Source organism: Chlorocebus sabaeus, chromosome 7 (assembly GCF_047675955.1).
Source record: "Chlorocebus sabaeus isolate Y175 chromosome 7, mChlSab1.0.hap1, whole genome shotgun sequence".
In the NCBI taxonomy this organism is placed as follows: Eukaryota; Metazoa; Chordata; class Mammalia; order Primates; family Cercopithecidae; genus Chlorocebus; species Chlorocebus sabaeus.
The window spans coordinates 120,851,000-120,864,042 of record NC_132910.1 but is presented as its reverse complement, the minus strand read 5'-3'; the positions used below and the strand labels follow the sequence as shown (position 1 = coordinate 120,864,042).

The following is a 13,043-nucleotide window of genomic DNA, read 5'->3' as shown; positions in this document are numbered from 1 at the left end:
CCTGGGGACCCACATTCAAACTGAAGCTCAGCGTTTCATACTCAGTTTTGTCTCAGTCAGTTGGCTACTGGAGCACAGGCCTCGAGTTCTCACATAACAAAGCCCAACACCAAATAGAACTCTTTCTCCAATCCCTCTCTCTCTTCAAGGTGAAAAACCTCTCCTAGAAGCCCCAGAGGTCTCCCTGCTACATATTATTGGCCAGAACTGAATTTCATATCTCAAAATCAGTCACGGCAATGGAAAATGAGATTGCCACAATGGTACAAAGCAATCAGGACTAATTCTCTGGCCCTGGGTACGCTGTGACTCTAATATCCTCAGGATTCTATGGGCAACAAAAGAGTAAGGAAACCCAACAGCTTCTGCCATGCATAACATGTGCAGAGTATTACATACATACTTTTAAACCTTTTTTTAAAAAAAAGATGCATATACTTACAACTTATAAATGAAGAAACAGGCTTTAAGAAACCCCATAATTTGCCAAGGTCACACTGTTCATGAGCAGCCAAGTCTGAACCGAGGCTTGCCTGGCTTCGCAGCCTCCCTCTGAGCCATGCAGTCACTGATTCTACCATACCTAGAAGAAAACAATGAGCCCGGCTACTGAGGCTTGCAAGCCACTCATCTCAGGCTCTGTTTGCTGAGATATGATAAGAGTTTCAAACATATTTTCTTAGGAAAAGATGCTCATGTGTATCTTCTGTATATCCTCCACAAACGAGTATGTTTTGGTTCAAAGACAAACTTTCCCTCAAGTTGAGATGACAGGGACCATCAGTTCCACAGAAGGAAAAATATTACCCCTTCTAGTCTCTTCATAAATGGGTGCCGAGACCAGCATAGGTCATATGTCATTGGTGGCATCTTTTTGATGATTTGAGAGGCTCATAATTGTTTATTGACTCATACCCAGCTTCACTTCACTTCTGCTTCAGGAGAAACTATTTTTTCTATAATTTAGTGGTAAATGACTTTTGAATAATGAGAACTTGGAGGGAGGAAAGAGGAATTTATATGAAGCGAGGCAAATAATTGAAGATGTTCATAATGCTAGTCATTTTTCTCCAGAAATAGCACCTGCTGAATTCCCTGTCTGGTTTTTTTTTTTTTTCAGGTAGGAAAAAAATAATAAAAAACAAGGCTCTGTGTTATCTTAAGATATTGATGCTTTGGTAGTAAGTGGCAGAGCAGCTGCTACTCTCATAAAATTCGACAGTAGCAAAATTTAATGTTCTCAACAAGCTGCTAATTATATTTTTTGTTGATATATTCTTACTAAAATTTCGTACTCTTTGTCTTATTTTATATTTGCAATCTTCCATCATGAAAACACATATATACTATTTATAAAGTATACATACTTTTTTATATATAAAGTATGTATACTTTATATATGTATACTTTATATATAGTATGTATATACGTTTTGCATATATACTCTTAATATATACAAGTATATATAATTATATATAAATTATATATAATAAAATATATAAGTATAGAGAGATGTACTTTTATATGTACATATATATATACACACACCCATCTTTCTAAGCTTTTAATACATTGTTTTAAAGTAAATATTTACTTTAAAAACACTTTCAATCCCAAATGCATTTAATGAAACTATAATTATATTGATAAGTGAATAGAAGCTAAAAAGAAATGGCCCTTCGGGGTCATATTCCTAGCGTTGCTTTTAACTTGCCAATTGATGTGAATTTTAGTAATAGCTTTTACTTTGTTTTTCCTTCTTTTTTAAATAGAACTTGGAAAACTCTTCAAGAAAATGGTGTGTTTTGGTATTGGTATCACAAGAAGAGAAAAAAGGAAATGTGTTATATATATTTTACTTTAAGTAGCCACAGTTCACCTGTCCCTTTACCTCTCATTTTTGCCTGCAAAAATATAAAAACAGCTCCAAGAGATGGAGTTAAGAATGGGGTGAACTTCCAGTGTTTCTGGGAAGTAAGGAAAGAACTGAGCAATCTGCAACCTGAAATTATGCAAAATACAAATTCAGTTTGTCTGTAATGTACATGCTCCATGCTCCTTCCAGTATCTCCCAAGAAAGCCTTTTGGAGTGAGAGTTTCATGGTGGATGTGGTAGCTAAGCAAATGTTGTCAATTCTTCCTAATTTTATATTTTTAGTTGTGCCTATCAGTTTAGAAATGTGCCCTTAAATGCTTTAAATAGTGCTGATCATTAATTATAGGTAGTTGTGGAAAAAAATAAGTATCCGTGCTCTGAACATTTAAAATATCCCTTCAAATATAATGAGCACAGTTCTACTTGGCCCATAGAAATGACTTATCTTTTAGAGCTTGATAGTTTACAGAGTACAGTGCCAGGCACGGTGGCTCACGCCTGTAATCCCAGCACTTTGAAAGGCTGAGGTGGGTGGATCATGAGGTCAGGAGTTCAAGACCAGCCTGGCCAAGATGCTGAAACCCTGTCTCTACTACAAATACAAAAATTAGCCAGGTGTGGGGGCACACACCTGTAATCCCAGCTACTCAGAAGGCTGTGGCAGGAGAATCTCTTGAACCCAGGTGGCAGAGATTGCAGTGAGCAGAGATTGCGCCACTGCACTCCAGCCTGGGCAACAGAGCAAGACTCTATCTCTAAATAAATAAATAAATAAATAAATAAATAAATAAATAAATAGTTCACAGAGTACTGTGTGCTACATAGCTCATTTGTTATCACATATCCCCATCTTCTTAGGTACACAGGTGTACCTAATTATTCCTGTTCCACAGGTAAAGGTGGAGTTCCAGGATACAAAGTAATATCACATGGATTGTAGGGGAGCTCGGAAAAAAAAATGGGTCTGGGACCTAAAGTTAGACATTCCAGCTATTTTACGGGGTATACGGTTAAAAAAAAATGGCTGGCAAAATGTCTTAAGAGAAATACAGGTAAAAAATCGAATAGCTTCATTCTGGTTTGTTTATACATAAGACCTACAAAAGGCAGCTTCAAAAGGCAGCAAAAAAGCTTCCTTCAGTGTGTGCATGATACTGCTGCCAAACCCTGATGCAGTTGGAATTCAGAGAACTTCAAGCACTAAGACTAGCCCCTTCCTTTAATGGTGCTGTTCTCTCCTACTGATATTTTTAGTCTTATTTTTTCAATATCTTAACATCTTTATCAAAAACCTGTTGCCATTTTCTATATCTAGAAATGCAAAGTGAAAGACTATATTAACATTGGCCAAATTCTTATTGCTGCCAACGAAAAGCCTGTTATATACTGGCTGGTTTAAATGTAGACTATGCAAATTATTCACAATGTAGAAAGCATGATTATTGCTTTTCATAGTCTTATTTTAATGATGAGGACTTTCTTGTGCCTCTTCATGATTTTTAACTATGTATTAATATACACCAACTTTTCCATATGGATGGTTATATACTTTGAAAATCAGCTCAGCATCACCCTGGTTCATGGGAGTTGTTAGTATAATATTTTGACATTGTTGTAAAAACAAACTAGGAAAAAATAGTTTGGCAATTCTTCAAAATATTGAACACAGGTTTACCATATGACCTGACAATTTCACTTCCAAATATATATCCATGAGAAATTAAAATGTATGTGGAGTGCACACAAAAACTTTCACACAATATTTATAACAGCACTATTTATAATAGCCAAAAAATTAAAACAGCCTATATGATTTTCAACTCAGTAACAGATGAACAAAATGTGGAGCGTTTGCACAATAAAATACTATTTGGCAATAAAAAAATGAAACACAGATTATCATTTTAACATGGAAGTGTTACAACATTATGCCAAGTGAAAGAATCTAGTCACAAAAGACCGCCTATCAAATGATTTCATTTGTATGAAATGTCCAGAATAGGAAAAAATCCATCAGGACAGATAGTAGACCAGTGCTTGCCTAGGACGAGGGTGGAGGCAGGCCTTTAGGGGTAAATAGGAAGTGACTGGTAGTGGGGAAAGGTTTTCTTTTGGGCATTTTGACATATTCTATAATGTGGTGATAACTCCATAACTCTGAATAGGTTTGTACTAGTTCGTTCTCACATTGCTATAGAGAAGTACCTGAGACTGGGTAATTTACAAAGAAAATAAGTTTAATTGACTCATAGTTCCACAGGCTGTACAGGAAGCATGGCTGAGGAGGCCTCAGGAAACTTACAATCATGGTGGAAGGCAAAGGGGAAGCAAGTATCCTCCATGACTGAAAGGAGGAAGAGACCAAAGGGGGAAGTGTTACACACTTTTAAACAACCAGATCTCATGAAAACTCACTCACTATCAGGAGAGCAGCAAGGGGGAATTGGACCCCATGATCCAATCACCTCCCACCAGGCCCCTCCTTCAACACCGAGGACTACAATTTGACATGAGATTTGGGTGGGGACACAAATCCAAACAACAGCAACACTAAAAAACAGTCCAGTTCTGTACATATTAAATGAGTGAATTACCTCAATAAAGACGTAAAAACAAAGTACCTAGTATATTTCTCTCAGGCTTTCTAATTTGATATTCAGGATTGGCTTAGTCAAAAGACCTAGATTCAGATCCTGGGTGACTGAGCAGTGTGTAGGCAATCACTTATCTCTCTGCTGTTACTGTTGCTACTTCCTCCTATTACACAAAGCAAGGTTTCCACTAGCTGATTTAAGATCAGTTCTAACTCTATGAACCAGGATTATTTGGATCTCTTCTTTCATAAAGGCAGAATAAGAAAAATGCTTTGTAATTACAAATTACTTTGCCTGCCTTTTACCAGAATTCTCAGACATCATAACTGAGGATTTCCAGCTGAGAAAACCTTGAGCTCACATTAATCACGTGACTCAGAGTCCAGATGTGTGTTCACCAACAGGCTTGCAAAATGCTCAAAAGCTTCACGTTTGTAAAATCTACTCTCACATATACCTGATTACTCCTTATCTAATGTCAGCAGACTTTAAAGAATCTATAGACTTACGGAACTTGAGTTGGAAATATATGTCCTGTTCTGTAATATCTTTATGTATTCCCTAGACTGCAGATTCTATACTTTTTTGTAAATTTGCTAAAATATAAAACGCATTGTCATTTAGGTAAATAAATATTTCATTTGAGATATCACATGCTCATTCTGATTATTTAAAAGGTGAAGGGAAAATATGTAACCCTGGCTGTGTGTTTCAGCTTATTATAAGTTAGCAGTTTCCTTAGTTCCCTGCTCCCACCTTCATCCCATCCTTTTATTCCAAAGCAAAAAGAAGTCTAGAAACTGACCAAAAACAGAAAGGATGTGTTATTTGAGTACCGGTCTAGTTACCCCTGCTCCTACCACCACCACACACAAACACATACAAATCATTAAAATAAGACATAGTCTATGTGTAACAATCTGAAAGGTATACAAATGTATTCATGACACTAATATTTGTAAATGCGCATAGCAGGCATTTATCTTAATATACATGAGACCCGACTCTACAGGTGAAAAGGCTAGATAAGACAAGGCCACATGTACTTTCTCTAATCCTCTACAAGGAATGTACCCATTCACTTTTGAGAGAGGAAAACAGGACCGATAGGGAAAGAACCTGCCTTTTTGAGGCTCTGAAATTATATCACATGTTTTTCTTTCAATTCTTCATTCTCCAGGTGCCCATAACCTGAAACACAAAGTATGCACAGGGAACCCTTGAGATACTGTCCTATAGTACACATCTCACCTGAAAGCAAAGCAAGATCAAGCTACTGAAGCTCAAGTCTCCAGGATACATCCATTTCAATATATAAAATGAAAACATAAGTAGGGTAACACAGTGATATCAAAGGAGTGGTTTGATTTTCATCCCATCTTATAAGTATGCTCTAACTCATTGCTACAAGAGGTCATATCTCAAGGTGGCAAAGTGACGACTGAGAATTTTCTATATTTAAAACTTCACTCTCAAGAAAATGCACAGGTGTACCTGTGGTAAATCATGGAACAAGACTGAAAATGAGCATGACACACCCTTTCTGCCACACACAATAAAGATTCCTTTCCTCAAGCTGTAGGAGTCATTGTTTGCAAAGCTCCTCAAGACAAGCTGGGAAGCATGTTTGGAAAACAAAGGACTTTTTAATTGCTGCTGACATGAATGAACTCTCTGAAATAACAGCTGTGTCTTGAGATTACATTACAAGGCATGTGAGCAGGATGCAAAGCATCCTCATAAAAAGACAAAGCCAAAGAAGCCTTTTATTGCTTCTGAAAAAAATTCCCAAAGCTGGGATGCTTAATTTCAATTCCTACAGGATGCAGCAATCATATGTTTACAGAACGAAATTGAAAAACAATCTTTGTATTTGCGGTGGCTGATAAGAAACAAAATCCAAGCAGACAGTTTGGGTAGGAGTTGGAAATCAGTCGGCAAGGTTATACTTGTATACAGCGTAAAAGTTGGTGAGTGGCAATGACATCTGGCTATTAAAAATATTGTGCCAAGGGATTATTTCCTTTCTGTCTTTCTAGTCACAGAGTGTCTGCTACTGGGTTTAAATTATGGACAAAGGAACTCATTTAGAGAAATATTGACCTACTCATACTTTAAAAGTTTATTACTACCCTGAGAGAAATGAACCTTGTGAAATTATAACTGCTGAACTACAACCAAGATCCTTTCAAAGACCTCAAGAGGAAAGGAAGAGAAGGTTAAGGTTAAAGAGGAAAGAAGAGGACAAAGAAGATAGGGATTTAGCCAATAGACCAATGGATCTGACATCAAGGTAAGGATTATATACTATTTCTATAATTCCATTCATCAAGCAACCTTATTTTAGACATTAAGTCTTCAGGGTAAGTGTTTCCACCAAAATTGCATACAAATGTGATGAAAGTACATTTCCCGTATTCTTCATCAGGTTCTCAGAAGGCTATATAAACTTAAAGGTTGATAAACTACAGTGTGGAGGGTAAAGAAAGCTGAAAAACTTCTGACCCTCCTTCCATGCAGAGATGGAATCTATTTCTCTCTCTTGAACCTACACTGGTGGACTACACTTTGACAATAGAGAGCATCGAGATTATTCCACTCCAGTTCCAGACTCAGCCTGTAGGAGAACTAGTGTCTCTTCCTTGATCTTCCGGAGCCCTGAGCTACTATCCTGAAACCATTGTATGTGAGAAGCCCAGGCCACATTGGAGAGGCCCTGGAAATGCTGTATGGAAAGAAAGAGAGGCCAGGGAGCACCGTGGCACCAGATATGGGGGTGGAGAAGCCAGCTTGAGTGTATTCCACAGCTTCTACTGCTGCCAGCTTGAGCAAAGATGAATCACCCAGCCAGGCCCTTCCAGAATTCCTGACCCACAAAATCATGAATGAAATAAAATTACTGCATGAAATCATAAAATTCAGGTGTTAGCTATTTTAGATCAAGAAAATCCCACAACACACTGGGATTCTTTATTAAAAATTCTTAAGCATTTTACATACAACTCAAAACTTTTAGACATGCTATTAGATTATAAACTAACACATAATTCTAAGTCAAAACTATTCGTAATGTATTCCTATCTATTTTCTGTCCATCATGTTGTTTACTAATGAAGCACTTAACAGCTTTTGTGGGGGGCGGGGATGAAAAGTTACCAAAAGAAAAATGTAAACAAGCAAACAAACAAAAAACAGAACTCATCATTTTCAAACGTGTTTTCTTCAATGCAAATATTTAGTTTTTATCATTCTTAAACTTTACATCATGCACAATTTCTTTCCAGTCCTCTAACTTCTTTATACATTCTGCTCGCTGTTTATTATTGTTCTTGCCTTTTAATACCTAATGACATTAACTAGTTCACACTGCCATAAAATGCTTTTGTCCTCAAAGGACTCACAGATAAGGGTTTTTTCTTGAATAATCTGTAGATGCTTTACTGTTTATAAAACAGTTCTCATTTTATTTTTGCTAAAGATTGGTCTAAGTAATTTATATACACAAGAGAATTGAAAAATCATGATTTTTTCACTTGTTCAAGTTTAGATCCTATTACTTTTCTGAGTTCATATGACATTTTCCTTTCCCATAATATTGAGATAAACGAAAATGTTAGCTATATAAGGTCCAACTTGATTAAAGTGAAAATATTCTTTAAAATGTTCTATCTTCTCACTTACCTGGAATAAAGACTTTTGAAGTCTCAAAACTTTGGGGTCAACGTTAAGCAATTGCAATTTTAAACTCCAATTGGTCAAAAATTAAATGGTCTCATTCCATATAACAATCAAAAGCCCATATTTGTTTTTACATTAATTTAACATTTATTTAGTTACAGTTTGCTGGAAGCAAAAACCTTTGACATCTTCTGGCATCTTCTTTCTTTCCTACCAATTTTCTCCTTAGCCTATTCATCTTGGCTTCTACATCCTGCAATTATTTTAGGAAGAGGGTAGTAGAGGGGAAAAACTTAGGGAAGTCAAGTTCTTACCTCACCAGTATTGTTCAATTTGCTTTATGCTTTCTTGAATTTGAGAGGTTTTTACAGCTCACTCTTTTGCTGTGTTAGAAACAAATGCTGGGTGCTGCAAAGAAAACCAGAACTTAGGCAGAAAATTTCTCAGCAAGCCACATTTACTTCTGCAGAAGGATGCTGCCTACGTCAGTCAGGATGGCAAGAGCACACCAAGCCAGGTGGGGCAGGGGTTTTTATCCCTAACGCAGTTCCTGTTCTGTGTCCTTTACCCATTGGCTGGAGTCGGACCACACGGTCTAAGCTGACCCAATTGGCTAGTGTTTGAAATTGAAAAAGGCCAATTAGGGAAGAAGGGAGAGGCTGTCCCTTACCAACCAGGCAGGAAGGGTTGTTTACAGATTCTGAGGTTTGCTAGTTACAGATTAAGCAGAGAAACAAGTGCTCATTACAGATTAAGCAGGAGGGGCTGTGTACAGAGCAAGAAAAACCAAGGAAGCCTAGAAAAGGAACTTATCATTTCTGGCACCTGGTACATGTAGGGGTTCTTAAGAAATTCCTTCATTTCTGCAGACCCCTTAATAAGGATCATGCACTCTCTTCTGGTTTGTGTGTCTTCAGGGCCCTGAAAATCCAATATTTCACCTCCAGCTTCTTCCACTGGGCTCCCATTTCCCCTCTAGGAGTCTCATTAAATTAAGATCTAGGATAACTTGACCCTGCAGCTCTCATTCGCATAAGATAGATAAGAGTACTGATAGAGATTTTGCTTTAAATCCCATATTGCCACCTCCTCTCCCTATAACTGAATTTCTTTTTTTACTTGACCATGACGACTTGGATACCTAATTAGATAATAATACAGCATGATTCTGTTCAAAAATCTATAGGCTTGTGCTCATATAACCCAACTACCTTTTTCTTTCTCACTGATGTTCACCCTTCCCAAAATGTTTTGTCTGCAATAATACTTACTGTTACAAAAGGTTGCCTGATAATATTTTCTAATCTGTATTAAGCAGTGTTGCGAGTCCCCAGAGTTAATATCAATTCAAAATTACTCTTTATTTATTTACATTTTTTTCATAGAGACAGGGTCTCACTACATTGTCCTTTCTGGTCTTGAACTCTTGGACTCAAGCAATCCTCTTACCTCAGCCTCTCAAAGTGCTGGGATGACAGAAATGAGCCATTGTACCCAGCCACAAAACAATTCTTTAAAGGTGGTTATAATGGTACTTCAATCATAATCATAGTATTTTTAAACTTTTAACTTTAGTGTATAGTTTCATTTAGCTGGCTTTGACATAAAGGTATAATTATAGGCCGGGCACGGTGGCTCAAGCCTTTCTTTTTGACACAAGCCATTTTCGTTGGGGTGAAATGGTATCTCATTGTGGTTTTAACTTGCATCTAACTGATGATTAGTGATGTTGAGCATTGTTTCATACACCTTTTGGGGTTGGCCACATTGGCTCACCCCTGTAATTCCAGCACTTTGGGAAGCCAAAATGGGAAGATCACTTGAGCCCAGGAGTTTGAGACCAGCCTAGGCAACCTAGTGAGTCCCGGTCTCTACAGAATGTTTAAAAATTAGCCAAGCATGGTGGTAGGCACCCATGGTCCTAGCTACTTAGGAGGTTGAGGTGGGAGAATCACTTGGGCCTGGGAGGTCAAGACTGCAGTGATCCAGGATGGCACCACTCCAGCCTGGGTGACAGAGTGAAACTCTGACTCAAACACACACACACACACACACACACACACACACCTGTTAGTCATTTGTGCATCTTCTTTTGGTAAATGTCTGTTCAGACCATTTGCCTATTTTTTAATTGGATTATTTGTTTATTTTTCCTATTGAGTCATTTGTGTTCCTTATGTATTCTGGTTATTAGTCCTTTGTCAGATGAATAGTCAGCAAATATTTTCTCCCATTTTGTAAGTTGTCTACATTCTGTTAATTGCTTACTTTGCTGTGCTGAAGCTGTTTAGATTGATGAAATCCCATTTGTTGGTTTTTCCTTTTGTTGCCTGTGCTTTTGAAGTCTTGTTTAAAAAAAAAAAAAAAAAAAAAAAAAAAAAAAAAATCTTTCCCCAGACCAATATCCCAAAGTATTTCCCCAGGTTTTTTCTAGTAGACTCATAGTTTTAGGTCTTATATTTTAGTCTTTAATCCATTTTATTTTATTTCTGTATATGGTGAATAGTAGAGATCTAGTTTCATTCTTCTGCATGTGGATATCCAGTTTGCTCATCACAATTTATGGAAAAGACTGTCCTTTCCCCAGTGTGGGTTCTTGTAACCTCTGTTAAAAATAAGTTGACTGTAGATGTGTGAATTTATTTTGGGGTTCTCTATTCTGTTTCATTGGTCCATATGTCAGTTTTTTATATCAGTATGCTGTTTTGATTACTATAGTTTTGCAGTATATTTGAAGTGTGATTCCTCCAGCTTTGTTCTCTCTGCTCAGGACTGCTATGGCTATTCAGGGTCTTCTGTGATTCAATACAAACGTTAAGACTATTTTTTTCATTTCCATAAAGAATGTCACATTCGTGTCATAAAGAATGTCAAAACACATTGGTGTTTTGACAAGGATTGCAATGAATCTGTAAGTAGCTTTGGGTAGTATGGACATTTTAACAATAATATGTCCTTCAGGGTTATTAGTCTTTAGGGTTTTGTTGTGTTCTGTCCTGGTTTGGGTATTAGGGTAATGCTGGCCTCTTAGAGTAACTTTGGAAGTTGTCTTCGTTCATTTTTATGTCATTATAAAGGAATACCTGAGGCTAGGTAATCTATACAGAAAAAGGAGTTCATTTGGCTGATGGTTCTGCAGATTGTACAAGAAGCGTGGTACCAGTACCTACTTCTGGTGAGGGCTTCAGGCTGCTTCCACACATGGTGGAAGGCAAGCATAGGGAGCATATGCAGAGATCAATGGCAAGAGAGAGAAAGCAAGAAAGGAAGGAAGGTTCCAGGCCCCTTTTAAGGATCAACTGTTGGAGGAACTCCCATGGGAACTAATAAACTAAGAATTCATTCATTACCCCAAGGACAGCACCAAGCAATTCATGAGGGATCTAACTCCAAGACCCAAGTACGTTCCCTTAGGCCCCATCTTTAACATTGGGGATCAAATTTCAACATAAGTTTGAAGGCACAAATACCCATACTATAGCATAAGTATTACCTTCTCTTCGATTTTTTTGGAATAATTTAAGTTCTTCTTTAAGTGTTTGGTAGAATTCAGCAGTTAAGCCATCAGGACTGGGTCTTCTTTTTAATTGGAGACTTATTACAGACTCAATCTTGCTATTTGTTATTCACCTCTTCTATTTCTTCATGCTTCAATCTTGATAGGTTTCGTGTGTTCATGAATATGTCTATTTCTTCTAGGTTTTCCAATTTGTTGGTATTCATAATAGTCTCTAATGATTCTTTGAATTTCTGTGATATCAGTTGTAATGACTTCTTTCTTATCTCTGATTTTATTTGTTTGGATTTTCTCTTTTTTTGTTAGTCTACCTAAAAGTTTGTCAATTTTGTTTATCTTTTCAAGAAAATAATTTTTTGTTTGGTTGATGTTTTGTACTTTTCTAAATCTCCATTTTCTTTATTTCTGCTGTTATCTTTATTATTTCTTTTTTTCCACTAATTTTGGGTTGGGCTATTTCTTGTGCTTCTAGTTCCTTGATGTGAGTTATTAGGGTGTTTATTTGAAGTCTTTCAACTTTTTTGACATAAGTGTTTAATGCTATAAGCTTCCTTCTTAGCATTGCTTTTGCTGTATCTCATAGATTCTGCAAGTTGTGTTTCCATTTTCATTTGTCTCAAGAAATTTTTTAACTTCCTTTTCAATTTCTTCATTGGCCAATTTGTTGTTCAGAAGCCTGTTGTTTAATTCACATACATTTGTACACTTTCCAATATTCTTTCTGTTACTGATTTTCAGTTTCATTCTATTGTGGTCAGAAATACTTGATACAATTTCTACTTTTTGTTAGTTTATTAAGACTTGTTTTGTGACCTAATATATAGACTATTCTGGAGAATGTTCCATGTGCTCTTAAGAAAATCGTTTATTTTTCAACTGTTGAATGGAATGTTCTGTAAATATCTGTTAGGTCCACTTGTTCTACAGTGCAGTTTAACTCTGATGGACCTTTTTAAATTACCTATCTGGATGGTCTGTCTATTGCAAAAATAAGGTGTTATTTTTGTGTTGTGTTGCTATTATTGTGTTGCAGTCTCAATATTTGTTATATATTTGGGTGCTCCAGTGCTGGGTACATACATATTCACAATTTTTATATTCTCTTGCTGTTTTGACTCCTTTATCATGATATAATGACCTTCTTTGTCTTTTATTTACCATTCTGACTTAAAGTATAGTTTATCTAGTATCGCTACTCCTTCTCTTTTTTGGTTTCCATTTACACGGAATATCTTTTTCTACCAGTTCCCTTTCAGTCTATAAGAGTCTTTATAGGTGAAGTGGGTTTATTTTAGACAGTATATATATTTGTGTCATTGCCTTTTTTATACATTTAGTCACTCTCCTTTTTAATTGGGAAATTGAATTCATTTACATT

The 13,043-nt window shown here is 36.6% G+C and overlaps 1 long non-coding RNA gene across 1 annotated transcript in view; it reads right to left on the bottom strand.

Moving 5' to 3' along the window:
• The window catches only part of LOC103236523 (uncharacterized), a 55,466-nt gene extending 46,811 nt beyond the window's left edge, over positions 1 to 8,655 (bottom strand). Inside the window, exon 1 of the long non-coding RNA XR_012093570.1 lies at positions 8,463 to 8,655. This is a non-coding gene — a long non-coding RNA (uncharacterized lncRNA). The remainder of the gene's footprint in view (positions 1 to 8,462) is intronic.
• Positions 8,656 to 13,043: the final 4,388 nt, after the last annotated feature.